Source organism: Cupressus sempervirens, chromosome 4 (assembly GCF_028749045.1).
Source record: "Cupressus sempervirens isolate cs-2001-9-10 chromosome 4, ASM2874904v1, whole genome shotgun sequence".
Classification (NCBI taxonomy): Eukaryota; Viridiplantae; Streptophyta; class Pinopsida; order Cupressales; family Cupressaceae; genus Cupressus; species Cupressus sempervirens.
In genome coordinates this window covers 710,616,887-710,635,210 of record NC_143121.1, presented here as the reverse complement: position 1 = coordinate 710,635,210, position 18,324 = coordinate 710,616,887, and the positions used below count along the sequence as shown (strand labels likewise).

The 18,324-nt window shown below is 32.9% G+C and overlaps 1 long non-coding RNA gene across 1 annotated transcript; it reads left to right on the top strand.

Moving 5' to 3' along the window:
• On the top strand, positions 1–1,590 carry LOC149563253 (uncharacterized). The gene is made up of 3 exons (XR_016363548.1): positions 1–137; positions 226–299; positions 396–1,590. It is a non-coding gene; the product is annotated as an uncharacterized LOC149563253 (long non-coding RNA).
• Positions 1,591–18,324: the final 16,734 nt, after the last annotated feature.

The following is an 18,324-nucleotide window of genomic DNA, read 5'->3' as shown; positions in this document are numbered from 1 at the left end:
CATCTTTCTCATCTTGAACAAAAAAAAAAAGGTTGCCCAACAATAAATTGAAGGACCTGGTTTTTCTACAGCAGAGGAAGAAGAGAAGGAAAGACGTGTCTTGGGCACCCAAAATTGATGGACATGTTCAGAATTAGGTATTTATTTGATCTACAAAATGTTTGATTGATTTTGATTCTTCTTTTCTCATCTGTGTTTTGTTGCTTGTATAATAAAAAATATCAGAGAAGGAAATTGTTCTGTAAAGAAGTTGGGAAGATCTATTGGGTATGAGGATTTTGAGGCTATAAGACTTTCAGGTATGTGAGACTTATTTTATTGTTTTTTTACAAAAAATGTTTTCATAGCTTATGTGCTGTAGTTTATAATTTAATTTGTTTGTTTTATGTTGCCAGGATTAATTCTATGAAAAAATGGCAGCACAAATGTATTTGTGGGAGAAAAGAGAAATTGATGAGCAGGTTGTGGTAGAAATGACTAGATTTTCTGTACTTCTCAGTATTTTTATAAGATTCATTTGAAGTGCTCTTACCATACAAATCATGTTTAATATTGATATTGAGAAAGTAAAGATTTTTATTCAGTCCAATAGAAAGGAAGTAGAGCAGCTGGTTGATAACCAACTGAGAATGGATTTGGCCAGACTTACAATTTATATTGTGTGGAGTACAGTCAATCTATGATGACTTCAATGAATACTGAAGGGGGATGAAGCAACATCTAAACGATATCATTTCACATTACTGCAGAAATGAATGTATGCTAACAACCCCAAAGTCAAAAGAGAACCCCTCAAACAACTAACAAGTGGAAAGAAGCCCTTCAGTACTTGTTTTAATCTATCAATCAGAGTGTCATAATGATCAGCACTTCTTGTATATACTTTGGATATGTGATTCATGGTTATGCTTTTGGTAATATTTCTCCTAAAATTGATTCTCTATTTTAGCATATAGACTGTTTACATATTAATTGATCTGATTTTTATTTTGGTTTCTGCTATGGCAGAGAACTATTGGGAAGGGGGCTAGAAATCATATTTTTCAAGACTCAAAACATTTCATGTAGTTAAATTATGTTCATGGGGTGACTCTAAAGCCTAGATGCTATGATTGAGAAAGATTCAAAACATTACTTCAGCATTTCTACTTGGTCTATTCTACCATATGCTACAGAGAAATTTAAGATATTGTTGTACTCAATTTTATTGTTTAGTAACTTCTTCCCCATGGAGTAATTTCAGCCTAGATGCTACATCTGAGAGAGATAAGATATCTGGTTAGTTTACGTTTTCTGGGGTTTGAGGCTGAGGATGCATTTATATCATGAATTGCACTCTTTCATAGAAGACAGAGATTTTAGAAATGTGTTCATGATCAAACTATTTATTGGAAGATTAGAGTGCCTCAAAGAAGTGAAAGATTGTTGAAAGATCAAAAAATAGAGATTAAGTTGTACTTTGAGTCTTAATTTTGATTAGTAGCTCCCCAGCTTTCTCCATTCTCACCTCTCAAAAGGCGATGGCTATAATATTCTCATATGTGAAATTCAAGTCCAAGACAAAAAATGATCAACATCACTTTTTGGGTGTGTAGTGTGCACAATGTTGTTATGTCCTTTCAAGCAATGTTCAAGTAAAAAATATATATTTTTCTCATAGTAGATTAATATCTGATGCAAACATTTAATTCAGCTATTATTAATGTTTAAACTCAGATAGCTTGTATTTCTTTTTAAAAGCGAAAAGCATTTAAGTTTTCTATTCAAAATAATAAAACATTGTTCTAATTTCTAGAATGAAAGAAAATATAAATATGAGCCTCTCGTGCTGTAAAGAATCTTATCTTTATTATATGAGCCTCATTTCTGGCTAGGTTATCAGTTGGGAGAAATAGATGATCATTTTCAAAAATCTATTGTTTGATTCTTCTATATTATCACAACCTTCTTCTATTGATCGGGCCTAAAGAACTTAATAATCTTGAAAGTGTCGCCAATCTGTGCGAAGCAGAGTTAGAAAAATTGAATTCTTTGCATAAACTTGATAGCCTAAAATTTTGACTTGGACGAGGATTATACAAAAACAAGGTGAAGAAATTTTTTTTAAAGAATAAAATAAATTTAAATAACTGAGATCACAAGGATTTCATCACTAAATAATCAAGTCACACTTCTGGAAGTATAAATGCAAAAGAAAAAAGAGGTAAAAAATTGGGTACATCTTCTTTCATCAGACAAATCTCTACAAAAACATACATTTTCCCCCAGTAGATAGACAATGCAATATTCTCCCCATCTTACAAACTCATGGTAAAGTTTTGGTTATCATAAACCTCAAAATGTTAGTCTGTTAATTCTAATGAGTTTTGTGTTTTCATACTTGTAGGCGAACACTTCCATTTTGATTTTATATGGTTGTACAACAGAACTTTTGGTACTGGAAACTTCTCATCTTGTGGTTTTGTTACAGGCTACTAATTTTTGAGTCTCAAACATGAACAAGTATTGGCTACCATATGATTGATCGTCCATTTTTTAAACAAAGAAGAATGAAAGCATAATAGAAAAACACAGAAGTAAGAAATTGTCGTGGTTCACAATTGTGGCTATGTCCATGTTGAACGGAGGGAATTAGCTTTTTGGGTGGTGGTTTTCCAAGTATTAATAAGCTAAGTTTATTACAATGATACATCAGAAGTATTTAGAAAGACACCAATTATATATAAGATGAAGACTACATAATTGAAGGGACATATAATTGGAGGGAAACAATTGTGTTCATTGGCCTTCACTTCAATAATCTCTTACCTAAAGTACAATAGATTCCGTAGCTGATTAGCCAATCCCATACTCTAAATGTTGTTTCACTTCTTCTTAACTAGCCCAAGAGAAGTCCAAACAAATTTAAACTTCACTTCTTCTTAACGAGTCCAATAGAGGTCTTGCATCACAAAATAGCTATCCAGTGTGGTCAACCAATTTTCCACAACATACCTAGTACCATCTCCTACAAAAGTTTTTAGTTTGATCCAGAAGAGGTCCTCCATCTGATTAGCTTTAATTGACTCTTGTCTATCCTCTATATGACCTCTCTTGGGGCTCCTAGATCAAAGTCTCTTATCATTCCCAAAATGATGTGACCCCTCTCGCTTGGCTCCCTCCTGAATAGGTAAATGCTATAAAATAGTCTCTAGTAGCTACCAAGTATTATGTTCTTCTATGTCTATATGTTGCTCTCCATTATTCTCCTCCTTGTTCGCTTCCTAAATAGGACACTCACGACTAGTCACATGAGCACTAGTATGTTTGTCCCTTCCTAAGCCTCTACCTCAGCATGAGCTACAACCCCTCGCAACTAATCTAGTCTAGGTCAACATCCTCCTATAGCATCCAAGAAAGAACAATGAAATACCAACAAAATCAACAAAGAGTGATTTTTTAAAGCATAGTCACATGAAAATATGTTTGAAAACCAAAATCAAGAGTTCTTCAAGTTTTGTCTTTTTCCTATTTCTGAGTATACAAGTCTGATGTTCAAGTTGTTCAAGTTGTAGAAGTATTGTTGTTGAAGTTTTTTTTAAGTTGACTACTTGTCATCTAGTGGGTGTACCAATATTCTCAAAGCTCCCAATGTAGCAGTTGGGCTTTGATACTAGATGCAATGCCCCACTAGGCAACCCAAGACAAATTAACCTATAATGTTACTAAGCTTGCTATTTTTTTTTTTGAAAGATTAAAACAATCAAAGAGATAAAAAAGTTGAAGCAATAACTCAAATACACATCACATACATATACAAGCAATAAAATAATAGTTACATCTCTCATAGGTTCCATAGTGTTGAATCACAAACAAGTTCCATTAAGTTTAAGTTGATAAATAAATAAAGTCCATGTCATAGAATAACCACATGTCCAAAATCACATGAAAGAATACACAAGGTACATAAGATGCCACATGACATAATCAGATGCATACTCATCCTTTGCACGTGCCCTAGGGTATAAAATGCTAAAAGAATATACATTATAATAAGATACAACATCTTGTAGGATCTCAAAGACCCAAATCACAAAATACCAGAATATGACTATAGAACGTAATGACAAGTATAGAAGAATATAAAAATAACATAAGGTACATCTAGCATAGAGGTCCAACTATCAAATCTCAATAATCTAATAATCACTACTAGTCTACCTCGTGAAACCTAAATGGTCCACTCCCATCGCATTGATGAGATAGTCTCAAATCCCAAATGGATAAAAATCCAAAATTCATCAGAAGAATAGAGGTCAAGGAATCTTGATAGAATTATATCCCAAAGGTATGAAGTACACAAGTGAATATATAATCCTAGAGGTAAACCAAGACATGTAGGAAACCTAATATGCATGCATATGGTCAAGTGTTAGCACACGAGTCAACTCTAAAGTTACCCTTGCAATCCCTTTGGACTTTGGCCCCCTAGTGATTCTATGCGACATCAGTATCCTTTCTTATAGATAAGGAATACTAATGAGGCAAGGTCACAACCAAGCATTATCTCCAATCTCATCTTAGCCTATACTAGCACTTGAGGCCTAGGAGAGGTAACATATGTTAACTCTTTGTAATTCATGTTAACCTCATTAATGAAATTGTGATCACTTATTACAACAACTTACAATGACTTACCTTGGTAGTCACTTTAGGGCTTTGACCTCCATTGCAAGCCACTTCTCAACATACACATGGATAACCTACCCTAAGTTCATAAAATTGCATCTCATAAATCACAATAATCACATCAGTCACATAGGAGAAACTAGAAATCACCAATAGACCACATATCAAAAACCTCAAAGGTTACATCAAGAAAATAACAACACATGATCTTTACATAGAAGAGCTAGACTTGATCATAGAAACACATATACAATCATTCTTGAAAAAAGTCACTATGAGAAAGTAATGTCCACCAAGATAACTGATAGGGGTGGGGAGTGAATCAATTATCAAATCAATACAACTTTTTTCAACCTTATTAAATCTCAAATATGTGATCAATATAAACAAAAACCATAAGAAGATACACATACACAATAACACTAGATATGTTAACTAGGGATCTAGCCTTTATCAAAGGGAAAACTCCAATGGGGATGGTATCCACAAAATAATGTACTAATATATAAGTTCCTTGTAAGAGGATGGACTATGTTAGGAGCCAATGAAATACATTCAATACATATCAGTCTATGTTAGGCGACTCTAAATCCCTATGAGGAGATTCCAACCTTGTTAGAAGTTGTGCCAACCCTGTTGGTAGTTGTAGAAGAAAAAAGGACCCACTATCCAAACAACTTCAAGGGTAAGACCACGACCCACTATCAAAACAAATTCAAGGGTAAGACCACTAAACTCACTTTCCAACTAGCTTCTATATTATTCCTTTCAAAATAATAGAAATACAAATGATCTTAGCAACTGATACAAGGTCTCAAATCTCAATACCAGATCCAAAAACACACATCATAATAATCCCTTAGATCTCTTACTTGCATGTACTAGTACACTTCACAAATATTTATCCGCTCACAATAATTATTTTGAGGACAAATTATTTTAAGGGCTTGGTATAACATTATCCGCTCACAATCTTTAAAAATCTTTCACATGTGTGATCTCAAACTTCACTCACTTGATGACATCATCATCAAGATGTCTTCTATCTCTTTCTAACCATACTCGATTCTATATATGTTAAGAGATACAACCCAATTACCAGAAACCACTTCATCTACAAACTATCTTCTATAAATCTCGAATAACTCTTACTAGTCTTCATCTTTCTACATGCACATTTAACTACTGAATCAAGACACATTGTTGAACATGTCCCCAACTGTGCTTGACCTCACCATCAATCCTCAAACCATAAAATCTCAAACACTATTTTCTACTCTACCAATCTTCTCAATATGTTGACATCAATGACAAACACAATCATGAATGCAACACACAATCATGTTAATAATCTCTCCAATGCACTAGCAATGCTAAGATACTCCCCCATAGAAATATAATTAGCATTCATGCTAACAATCTACCTCTCTGACATTGATGGAAACATAGATTAAAAAAAATCTAAGTTCCATGAATACAAAATATACTGATGTTGTTTCTTCTCTTATCTTTTCAAATCCTCTTCATCAATTAAATTTGAATCTCTTAGGAACAACTCTTCATTAGTATTGTTTCTCCCTCACTGACATACTTCCCTATTGACATCAATATTTTCCTTTTTATATATAACTCTCCCCGATGCATAGAAGTTTATTATGTATACTTAATGCTCCATGCATTCTCTCCCCAATATTCAATAGATGTTTTTCATGCACTCTCCCTCATTGACATCAATGAAAAAGGCATCAAATTTATGTCAATATTCTACTCACATGTCTTCAATCAGCTCAAGCGTCCAAAGACATTGTTCAATACCATCTACCAAGAGTCCTTCATGACTCAGCTTAACACAGATACTCCCCCTTAAAGGAACATTCAATCTAGATAAAAATAGTGCTTTGTACCATTGGACTAATTCATTGTCTACATCATCTATTCTAAAGTAGGCAAGGGCATAACCCCAAGCATACCACACAAATACTCAGATCCATCATTAGGCAAAGGCTTTGTAAATATATGTGCAATCGGCTCCTTTGTACTAACATATTCCAGCCTAATATCTTTCTTTGAAACTTTTACTCTCAACACATGATACTTAATAGATATGTAATCTTTATTAGAATGTAACACAAGATTCTTAGATATACTTATTGTACTTGTTTTATCACAATGTATGATAATAGTTTCTAAAAACTCCATCCCAATATCATTCAACATATCATGTATCATCCACATGATCTGATTGTAATTGTTTGCTACTACTACATACTTTGCTCTTGTTGTACTTTGTGAAATAAAGTCTCATTTCTTGCTTAGCCAAGAAACCAATCTTCATCCAAGGAAAAATGCTTCGTCACTTGTACTCTTTTTGTCATATACCATATTGCTTACCTACTCCACATCAACATATGCAATGAATAAAATAAAGTCATGTGATCTGTTATACCACAACCCAAATTAGGTGTACCCTTTATATATATGTATATTATTTTTACTACTACATAATGTGACTCCTTAGGATCAAGTTGAAATCTTGCTACTATAGCAATTGCATTAGTTATATATGGTCTTGTGTGAGTCAAATATTGTGAATCTCCAATCATAAATCTGTACTTTTTTTACTCAATAGCTGGTGTCTCATCTTTACTAGATAACTTGTGACCAATTACCATAGGTTTACCATGTTGGAAAATGAAGATGGTGTAACTGAGAGGGGAGGGGTGAATCAGTTACCACAAAAACATTTTCAAAAGTCCCAAAGATGCCTTAAATTTAGTTGCTGCTGCTACAAAAATCACTGCTTAAAACTTGATAGGTGTTTAGTTAATTTATGAAGCATTTACTAAAATAAGTGACTATGCAAAAGAAAGTAATCATTAACACAGTAGACACTAGATTTACGTGGAAACCCAATATGGGAAAAACCACCAGCAACTAGTCACCAATTTTCACTCTTCTGAAGTGAGCCTTGTTAGGAGCCAACCCTGTTAAAGGTTACAAAACACACTGTTAGGTGTGACCCTGTTAGAGGATTTAATCACCCTGTTAGGAGTGGCCTTGTAAGAGGTCTTTTGAACAATTCAACTGAATTGCCACCCTGTTAAAGGATTTATGAAATGGCTGTTAAACCAACTCTGTTAGGAGATTTTGGAATCACTGTTACAATGGTTAGAAAGCAACAATGAATGATCTGAAAATACATGCAACTTATCTTGCTGAATACAGATCTCAGTTTTGCTCCACAAGATCCTTACTGATCAAATATATCTCTGCAGCTCCAAGATTTCCCTCTGCTCAATTCTGCTTAGGCATACGCAAGTCTCTTCCTTGCACTTCCTTGCACTATCTGTACATACTCTATATTCCACACTTTTCCGCATCTTGAGCACCTCTTTATATATTATTCATAGTACCAGGTCGGCCCAACCAACTTGTCAAAACAATTCCAATGTCAGCTTGCCCAACCAACTTGACGAAACATATTCCAAAGTTGGCTTGAACCAAAAAAACAAAATTCTTCACTGGCCGACGCTGCTCGGTCAATACAGAACAAAAACTTCCTTCCTGTGTTAACCGACAGAACTCGGTAAAAACTACAATTTCCGGGGAATTCGGTAAACCTGCCACTTCCTTTGGAAACCGACTGGACTCGGTAAAAGCTGTCTTCGACTACCGAGTGAGCTTGGTGAAAACTCGGCTTTCCTTAGCTTACCGTGCGAACTCGGTTAATACTAACCGTTCGCTACAAAATCTTTTGATACCCAAGTGATCTCGGTAAGAACTAAACTTTCCTTAGCTTACCGAGTGAACTCGGTTAACACTAACTCACCGTGTGACATACAGGAACGCTCGGTATACACTGCAAAAGGCTTTTACTGACCGACTGAGCTCGGTAGTCTCTGTAAACTATTTTCCTGGTTGATAGAACTCGGTAGACTCTGTCTGATAACTGATATGACATTTGTGTAACATCAAATACAATACACAATTACTTAATTGTATCCAACATACCAATTGTCTAACAACTTTCCAACCCAAATCTCTTCAATAGGTCTTTCAAATACTTAGTTTATGATAAGAAAATACCATCACTTTTCTACACAATCTGTAAACCCAAGAAATATTTCATCTCAAATTCCTTCTTTATTTCATTAGCAAATTTTTCACTTGCTTTATCATTACCTCCAAAGATTATATCATCCATAAATATCACAATATTCAATAGACCATTCTTAATTTCTTTTAGATAAAAGTTACTCTCTACAATACCTTTAGGAAACCCAATTTTTCCAAATACTTGTCACACCTTGCATACCAAGTTCTATGTACTTGGTCCAATCCATATAATGTTTTTTTCAACTTGCATACCATACATCCTTTTTTTTTCAAAGGAAATCCTTTAGGCTTCTCAATGTAGTCTTCTTCAAGTTCTCAATTGAAAAATGTTGACTTCACATCCATCTGATACATTTTGAATTTCTTATTTGTTACATAAGCCAAGAACATTCTTATTGTATCAATTATGGAAACAAGTGGAAATGTCTCTTCATAGTCTATACCTTCTTGCTATGAATATCCTTTGCATACCAATTTTGCTTTGTTTCTCACAACTTCACCTTATTCATTCATCTTATTTTTGAAAACCACTTAGTTACTATAACATTTTTTTCCTTACATCTAGGAACCAATGCCCATGTCTCATTCTTCACAATTTGACCTAGTTGTTCCTTCAAAGCTTGAATCCAATGATCATCCTTGCAAGCTTCATCCACACTTTTTGGTTCAACTTGAGAAATCAAGAACAATTCTTCATGTACTCTATTTCTTGTCATAAATCCTTTTCCTTTGCTTCCAATAGTCTGATCAACATGGTGATTCTTTGTCAAATTCTTGTTTGGTGTCACTATCTCAACTCTTACTTGTGCTCTAGGTTCAAATCTTTGTTCTTCTCTTTGTTCCACAACTTGAATCTCATTTTGTAAATCATTGGTAGTTCATAAAAAAATTCAATTTTCTTGATTAGTCTTAGGATTAAGTTCCTCATGATGATTGTAATCAAGTATTCTTTCTTGAACTCCAAGATTCTTATCCACTTTAACATTTGCACTCTCAACAATAGCCTTAGTCCTCTGATTAAAACATCTATAAGCTTTTATTTTCAATGAATAACCAAGAAAAATACCTTCATTGCTTCTTGAGTAAAACTTGCCAATGTCATCATATCTCTTAATATAAAATTTTCTTCCATAAATTCTAAAATACTTTACTCATGGTGCATGTCCAACAATAATTCATAAGGAGTTTTTTTTGTACTTTTCTGACATGCACTTTGTTCATTGTGTATACTATTTTATTTAATGCTTCTCTTCACAATATCTTTGATATATCATTTTCAAACATCATAGATCTTGTTACTTCTATTATAGACATGTTTCTTCTCTCACCTACGCCATTCTACTTAGGTGTTCTAGGGGCTAAAAGCTATCTCTTAATCCCATCCACTTCACAAAAAGGGTTAAATTCATTTCAAGTAAATTCTCCACCTCTATCATATCTTAGAAATATAATCTTTAATCTAGATTCATTCTCAACTCTATTCTTAAACAACTTTAACTTCTTAGATGCTTTAGACTTTTCTCTAAGAAATGCTACCCACACTATCCTAGTAAAATCATCAACAAGAATCATGAAATATCTTTCACCATATAATCCTCTTATCTTTGTAGGACCACTCAAATTTGTGTAAAAAATCTCTGACTTCCCTATTGAAGTAAACTTCTTGCTAGGAAGAGAAATTTTCTTCTATTTAGCGATAACACATTCCTTGCACACAATGTTAGTAGGATTCACAATTTTAGAAAAATCTGTCACTGCAAATGTAACACTTTCTTTCACAATATTATCAAAGGTTATGAGACAAAACTTTTTATGTCATAACCAACTCTTGTCAAACTTAGCAACCAAACATGTCATCTCAGTAGGATTCAACTTAAAAACATTGCATCTAGATAATGAAAATCTTCTTTTTGAAATGCAAGTACCAATCATCTTACCATTTTAATCCTTGATAAGACATGTCTTCTCTATGAAATACAAGTGAGATCCCTTGTCAACTAGTTTTCCAACACTCAAAAGATTATGGTGCAATCCATCAACAAAATAAACATCATTGGTATTAATTTTACCATCAAGATTAATAGATCCTATTCCCTTTGCATGACAAGTTTCATTGTTTCCAACTCTGACAATTCCTCCATCATAACTATTGAACTCAACAAATTTATTCATATCACTAGTCATGTGATGTGAACAACCAATATCTATGATCTAGTCATCTTTCTTCTCAACCTATGACACTAGGGCTCTTTCTTCTCCTACATTTTAAAGGAATTTCTTCTTTTTATAATAACAAATCCTAACTCATCATCACTTTCACTCAAAACTCTCTCATCCTATTCATCATCATCATTTTCATACAAATGTTCTCTAGGCTTTCTAGACTTGAAAATATTTGTGTACTTCACTTTTTTAGGATATTTAGAAGAATAATGACCAAATTCATCACAAGTCCAACATTTAAAGATTTTCTTACCACTTGGTTCTCTTCTCACAAGAAAGATGATTCCCTCTTCTACCTTTTTGTCTTCTCCATATCTTGATCTATAGTTGCTAGCATAATCTCCATTGGTGCTTGCACTACTTGATAGAGTAGGGAAAACACTTAATACACTAAAGGTTATTTCTATTGGAAATTTATTTAGCACTCCCCATAGGATTCATGCCAAGGACTTAATTACCTCCTTTGTACTTTGGAATCAATAAAAATAGTTTGAAATAGTCTAGAGATTTTCCTAGAGTAGAAACTGTTAGAATGGGATTGTTGTTGCACCAAAAGACTGATCTATTAATGCTCAATACAACCAATTAACTTATATTACACAGGATGCGATTAAGCCCTTGTCACGAATCTTAAAGGGAGGGTTGAACAAATTTCCAACAATTTCCCCCTCAATGTTACCTGAGGGTCTAATGATTTTAACTTGTGACCAAGCTTTGTTACCACTTGTTAGAATGAGGTTGTCATTTCACCAAAGACCAATCTATCAATGCTCGATACAACCAAATGTCTATAAGCTTTTATTTTCATTGATTCCTATCTTCCAAGAAGAGTATCTAGAAAAATTTTTAGTACAAGGTATCACCTGCTTAATCATCTACATTGTCTACTTGAATTGTGGTGTCAAAGTTTTCAATATTTTCCATGTGATCTCATAATCTTCTTTAGTTCCTTTACAAGCCTTGATTCCTGCAACAATTTATGATATTTTTCCAATATAACTTCCTACAGATTCATCTTCCATCATTTTAGCTTCTTGAAATAGACATATCTAGTTTTTTAGTTTAACCCGTTTAGCATGTTTATCACCTTCAAAAGTAGATGCGAAAGCTTTCCAAATCTCACTAGATAATCTTGAAGATTTTACCTAATTGTACTCATTTTCAAGAAGAGCTGACAAAAGTGCTTCTCTGGAAAGTATGTTACACATGAAAAAATCTCTTTCATCTTCATTACACTCTTCAAGTTTTCTTTCTTCAACTATGGTCTTCCCATTATTTTTGATCAACCAATATCCTGGATCCATGCATAGTAGATGTGTCTTCATCTTCTCTTTCCAATTGTCATAGTTAGCTCCATCAAACTTAGGAATTTCTTTTTTGAAATGACCCAACATTGATCTCTTTAAGTTGTTAAACTTTTCCTTCAAGGACATGACACTCTCATACCAATTGTTAGAAAGTAAAGTCCACCAAGATAACTAGGTGGGGGGGAATCAATTATAAGATCAATGAAAAATTAATTAACCTTATTAAATCTCAAACACATGATCAATATAAATAGAAAACATAAGAAGATACACATACACAATAACACTAGATATGTTCACTATGGAAAACCTTGATTGGAGGGAAAACCCTAGTGTGGATGGTATCCAAAAAGGGAAGTACTAATATATAAGTTCCTTGTAAGAGGATGAACTCTTTTAACAGCCAATGTAATACATTTAGTACATATCAGTCCCTATTTGGAGATTTTGAATCCCTATGAGGATATTTCAACCCTATTAGGAGTTGTGCCAACCTTGTTAGGGGTTGTGGAAGGCAGAAGGACCCACTGTCCAAACAAATTTAGGGGCAAGACCACCAAACTCACTATCCAATTGGCCTCTATGTTATTCCTTTTAGAAAAATAGAAATACAACTGATCACAACAACTCATGCACTTTCTCTATCCTCTTTTTGTGCCTCTTCCACACCAAACACTTCTCAGATCTCAAAACCAAATCTACAAACTCACAACACAATAATCCCTTAGATCACTTACTTGAATGTACTAATACACTTCACAAATCTACTTGATACACATTGCATCAAAAGGAAAATAACTATCCTTTATACCAAGTCCTCAAAATAATTCATTGAGTCATCCTTGAGGCTTTCCTAATTACAATTACAAAGGACCACATTAAGATAAAACAATACACGGTTCATTACATCTTTCATAATTATATAACATTGTTGGCTCATAATATTTACAAATATTTCACATGTCTTGCTCTCTCATCCTAATGATGGATCACGTAGTGTGATTCAAAATGTTGATGGTAAAAATCTCCACACAATCTAATCCAGAAATTGATTTACATAACTATGATGGATTGTGGAAATCTGATCGCATTAATTATAATTAAACCAAGTTTAGCCTTAACAATTTTAATTGCTTTTAATTTCTAATATTAGACTTTTAATAAAAATCTTTTAAATTTAACTATTTTATTTAATTAATTCTCAATTAATTAAATATTTAATAATAATATTTTCTCTCCTAAAATTCTTGTTTAAATAATTCCTTTAAATTTTTTCTTAGTTGAATAATTACATTCGAAAACCACAAAATGTATCACATGCTCGAATATGAAAACTCAACTAAAAGATAGTATGAAATCAAACTCAAAGGAAAAGATCTTGAATTCACATCACCTTGATGAATTTGTAGACGGAGTTCATATGACATCTCTTGCTCTCTCATCCTGATGATGGATCATGTAGAGTGATTCTAAATGTTGATGGTAAAAATCTCCACACAATCTAATCCAGAAACTGATTTTCATAACTATGATGGATTGTGGAAATCTGATCACATTAATTATAATTACACCAAGTTCAGCCTTAACAATTTTAATTGCTTTTAATTTCTAATATTAGACTTTTAATAAAAATCTTTTAAATTTAACTATTTTATTTAATTAATTCTCAATTAATTAAATATTTAATAATAATATTTTCTCTCCTAAAATTCTTGTTTAAATAATTCCTTTAAATTTTTTCTCAATTGAATAATTACATTCGAAAACCACAAAATGTATCACATGCTCGAATATGAAAACTCAACTTAAAGATAGTATGAAATCAAACTCAAAGGAAAAGATCTTGAATTCACATCACCTTGATGAATTTGGAAGAGTGGAGAAATCAAATACTTGTCCTTTATCACAAGACAAAATAGGCTCGGGTTTAGTATTTGGACTTGAGAACTACCTCATTTCTTGTAGTATTGAAATATTGCTACAGGGCACACTCATCCTAGTAATTCAGGGAAGTCAATGCACAATACTTGAAACTTGTCTAAAAGATGAGCATGTATATATATATATATATATATAAACTAAATAGACAATGGTGGGAAGTGGTACATCGTGCAGATCTTGACTTGTTGGTGACTATGACTCCCTCCCTCAACCACATAAGATATGTTAGTAATAAGGTAAAATATACATGTACACCATATACATGCAAAAATGGGGTAAGTAATCAGAATCTGTATATCATCATCATGAACATAACTGTAATTGTCATATGAACACATTTAAAACAAAATCATCAAAGGAATAATCATGAACCGCAATAACACATGAAATATCTCAAGTACAAATTAGCTCATCAAATGATCACAACATGTAAATAGTATCAAGTAATGAAGTAATGAAGTAAACCTAAAATAAATGACATAAGCATGAAAAATGACCTAATTTTTTTTGGCAATATAGTATAAGGAAAACTGGGGTAGGTACTACATCCCCCCTTAGCATTAGGCTTACTCCTAGAAGTTGTTGATCCCTAGGTCATGTTATCTATTAGTGTCAAACACTTAGTCAAATATTTGGCAGAGTTGGTCGGTCATTACTGTGACTGAGTAGTAGTGACTATTGAGTAAGTCTATGGTCATCAAGTTCTCTAATACATGTTGATTCATCTAGAAGATAGTTCATGTTGAATGTGTAGATGCTAAGTAATAAAGTTCAAGCCAAGAAGGTAGAAGTTATATGTGAGCAAGCATCAGAGTGTTCATATGTCGAGTAAATGATTTTTGGTATATATTTTGAAATATCACGAACATTGAGTTAAACCATTTTAGCCAACTTGTATGTATGATTTAATCAAGGAGTAAATCACAAAGGTTATTACATGTTTTGTTGAGGATCATATGCATGGTGATTAACCAATCAAAAAAATGGACAATATAAGCAGCAAAAAAGAAGGATCTAGATCGTTGATTTTGATTTAGAAACTTCTACATATGGTTATAAGAAGAGGATCCAAACCCTAATTTCACAATGTGTGCAAGAGAGGTTGCAAGTTTAGATGCTAGAGGCAAAGTGTAAAGGGAAACTAGGAAGAGAGTTCAAGTAGAGCAGTGAAGGGAAGAATACAGATATATCATATTAGAGATCAGATTAGAGATTATAAAGAGGAGATTTGTTATTAGCATTTAAAGCACAAACTAAAGGATTAGGTACTGATACATTCTAGCAATTATTTTAGGGTAAATATGTTAATAGAGTAGTTCAAATAGACCTTTGTAAATATCTTAACAAAGTGCTTACTTAGCTAAAAGTTAAAAACCTTTAATCAAAGTAGATTGTATAAGTCTTGTAAGGTCTTAACACATTAGACCCTGCATAGGGTATATCATCAAAGGTGATTAAAATTGTATCCCTAACAGGAAAAATTTATTTTTGTAGTAGTGAAGATTTATGGGTGTCATCCCCACCCCAGTTTTACCTTCACCTTGGAGGGTTACTGGGTAACTAAAATCTTTGTTTTATGTGTTGATCATTCTTTTACATGTTTCATGGATGCAATTAGTTGTTAGATCTATTACATTGTTGCAATTAATATTTATGTGATTTAAAATATTGTTGAGATAAGGATTTAAGATGAAGTTATTAGATTGAATAAATCTTGAGAGGGAAAAAGTTTATAGATCTTGATGTGCAAAAACTCACACACAAGCAATTTGATATACTTAACTAACTACTGAGTGTAAATCAAGAGCTAAATAGGAAAGATGTGGAGATTAAAAATCTAAGATCAGAAAAATGATCATTGATTATTTAAGGAACAAGTTGAGATTTCAAAAGGAATTCATTGGAAGGATGAATAAACCTAAAGAAATTGTAAGATGCTATGAAGAAATGATGAGATCATAGAGAAGACCCCATGACAGCTCTGGATTGACTATACCAAGCACTTGTCATCTATCAAGGAAGGAGAATCATCAAAGAGTTGAGAATAGAGGAATGAAAAGCCAAATAACCAAAAAGCTATATACTATCACTATGGAAAATTAGGCCATCCATCAAATGTTTGCAGAAGTAACATTGGTAAGTTAAATTCTAAGCCCAAATTCAATGGATATAGTTTTAATTGTAATAAGTATGGACATGAAGCACATGAGTGTAGATAAAAGGTTAGCAATACACCAATTGCGCCTAGATTTGAAGGATATTGCTACAAGTATAAGAAATATGGTAATAGAGAACAAGATTGAAGATATAATGCTAAACCTAATTGGACACCCAAGAAATAAGGAAATACATCTAAGAAAGGTAACACAATAAATTGGGATTACAATATATGGTATAATTGTCAGTTATGTAGTGAATATGGTCATACTATAATAAATTATACTAGGAGAAATTTCATAGGTAAGTCAAAGAGTTGGATGAATGGAAATTTAGTTTGTTATAGTTGTCATAAGATTGGACATTTGAGCAGGAACTCACGGACCCAAGCACCAAAACCTAGCAGTGAACATAAAAAAGGTAAATATATTGTTGATTTAAACATACAAGAAAACAAATGAATCAAACTTGGAGGAAGGAGCAAGAAACAATGGAGCTAATGGAGCTGAGATCACCCAATCTAATGGATTAGGCAATCACACCACCTCAAACTAAGAAATGAAGATATGTAAGGAACTATTTTTCAAATGATATATCTTACATCATTTCCTAACATATGATGTGTTGAAGTCCATATCTATATGAGATAATATGCATTAGGACAAATATGAGGTGTGAACCAACCAAAGAATACATGTACAAAGTTAGAGTACAGTTGGTGTTGAGCATCAATATTGATGGCATTTGTCATTGAGTTATAGTATGGACCAAGCCCCTATATTGACCAAGTTTGGACTAAGAATAGGAGTGCAATTGCAACCAAGTCAAGGTGTTGATTGAGCGAGTAAAGTGGAGAATAGTGGTCAAGTTGTCTAGTGTTTGTCGAGATAATTGTATGCCGCCTACATTCATATAGTGTATTTAACGAAGCCCTAAATTAATATTTTAAGTATATAGTGTTATTTCAAACTCATTTTTCATACCATCATTCATTTGAATTTTCAAGAGCACAACATTAAGAGAGCTTTTGAACAGAGATTTTAAAGTGATTTGAAGTGTGCCTTCAACAAAGTGAATTAAAGTGTAGAAGATTGTTATTTTTAAGATACATAGAATATTAGGATTAAATCCTAAGTTGACAAAATGGAAACTAGTTCATCTACAAATGAAAAGAAGCAAGCAATTGAGGTTAGTAATGCACAATTAGTTAAGAATGATGCTTTTCCACCTCTGAAGTATAAGGTTGTACTTAAAATTGTGATGAAGGAAGACTCTACGAGTGCCCTATTAGCGATTCCACATAAGGTTATAATAATAGATGATTTATGATCTTTTTATATATGAAAAATAAATGAAGTGGGAGATTAGGAGATAAAATGGCTTATGAGAAGTTGAGCAAAGAAGGAATTTTGAAGGAAGAATTGAAACTAGTTATTGAAAAAGGGATACCTTGTGCCCAATATTTCTTGAGAACCTTCAAAATTGAATGGATTAAAGTTGTGCTTAGCCAAATTCTAGATATGTAGTTGTGGTTAGAGACTAGACTAGTAAAGATTATAAAGCAAATTATTCATACTGTGACTGGATACCCTATGTGTGATTCAACAAAGACAATGTGATGCCAAAGAAAAGAGGAAATTAAGGACAACACAAAGGCAATATATAATGGAAGATGATTGACTATTACAACCATTTAAGGATTGACTATTACAACCATTTAAGACCCTCTTATTAATCTTATCACCTGAGTGGTTGTGCACAAGTTTTATCAGTCGAGATGACTGTTACCTATTTTTGCCCCCCGTCAAAATTTGAATTTAAATACTTGAGCCCACCCAATGGTCACTCCCCATCTTTAGTATTATTTAAATGCCTTGGAAATGAAAAATAAAATGATTAAACCTTATGATGT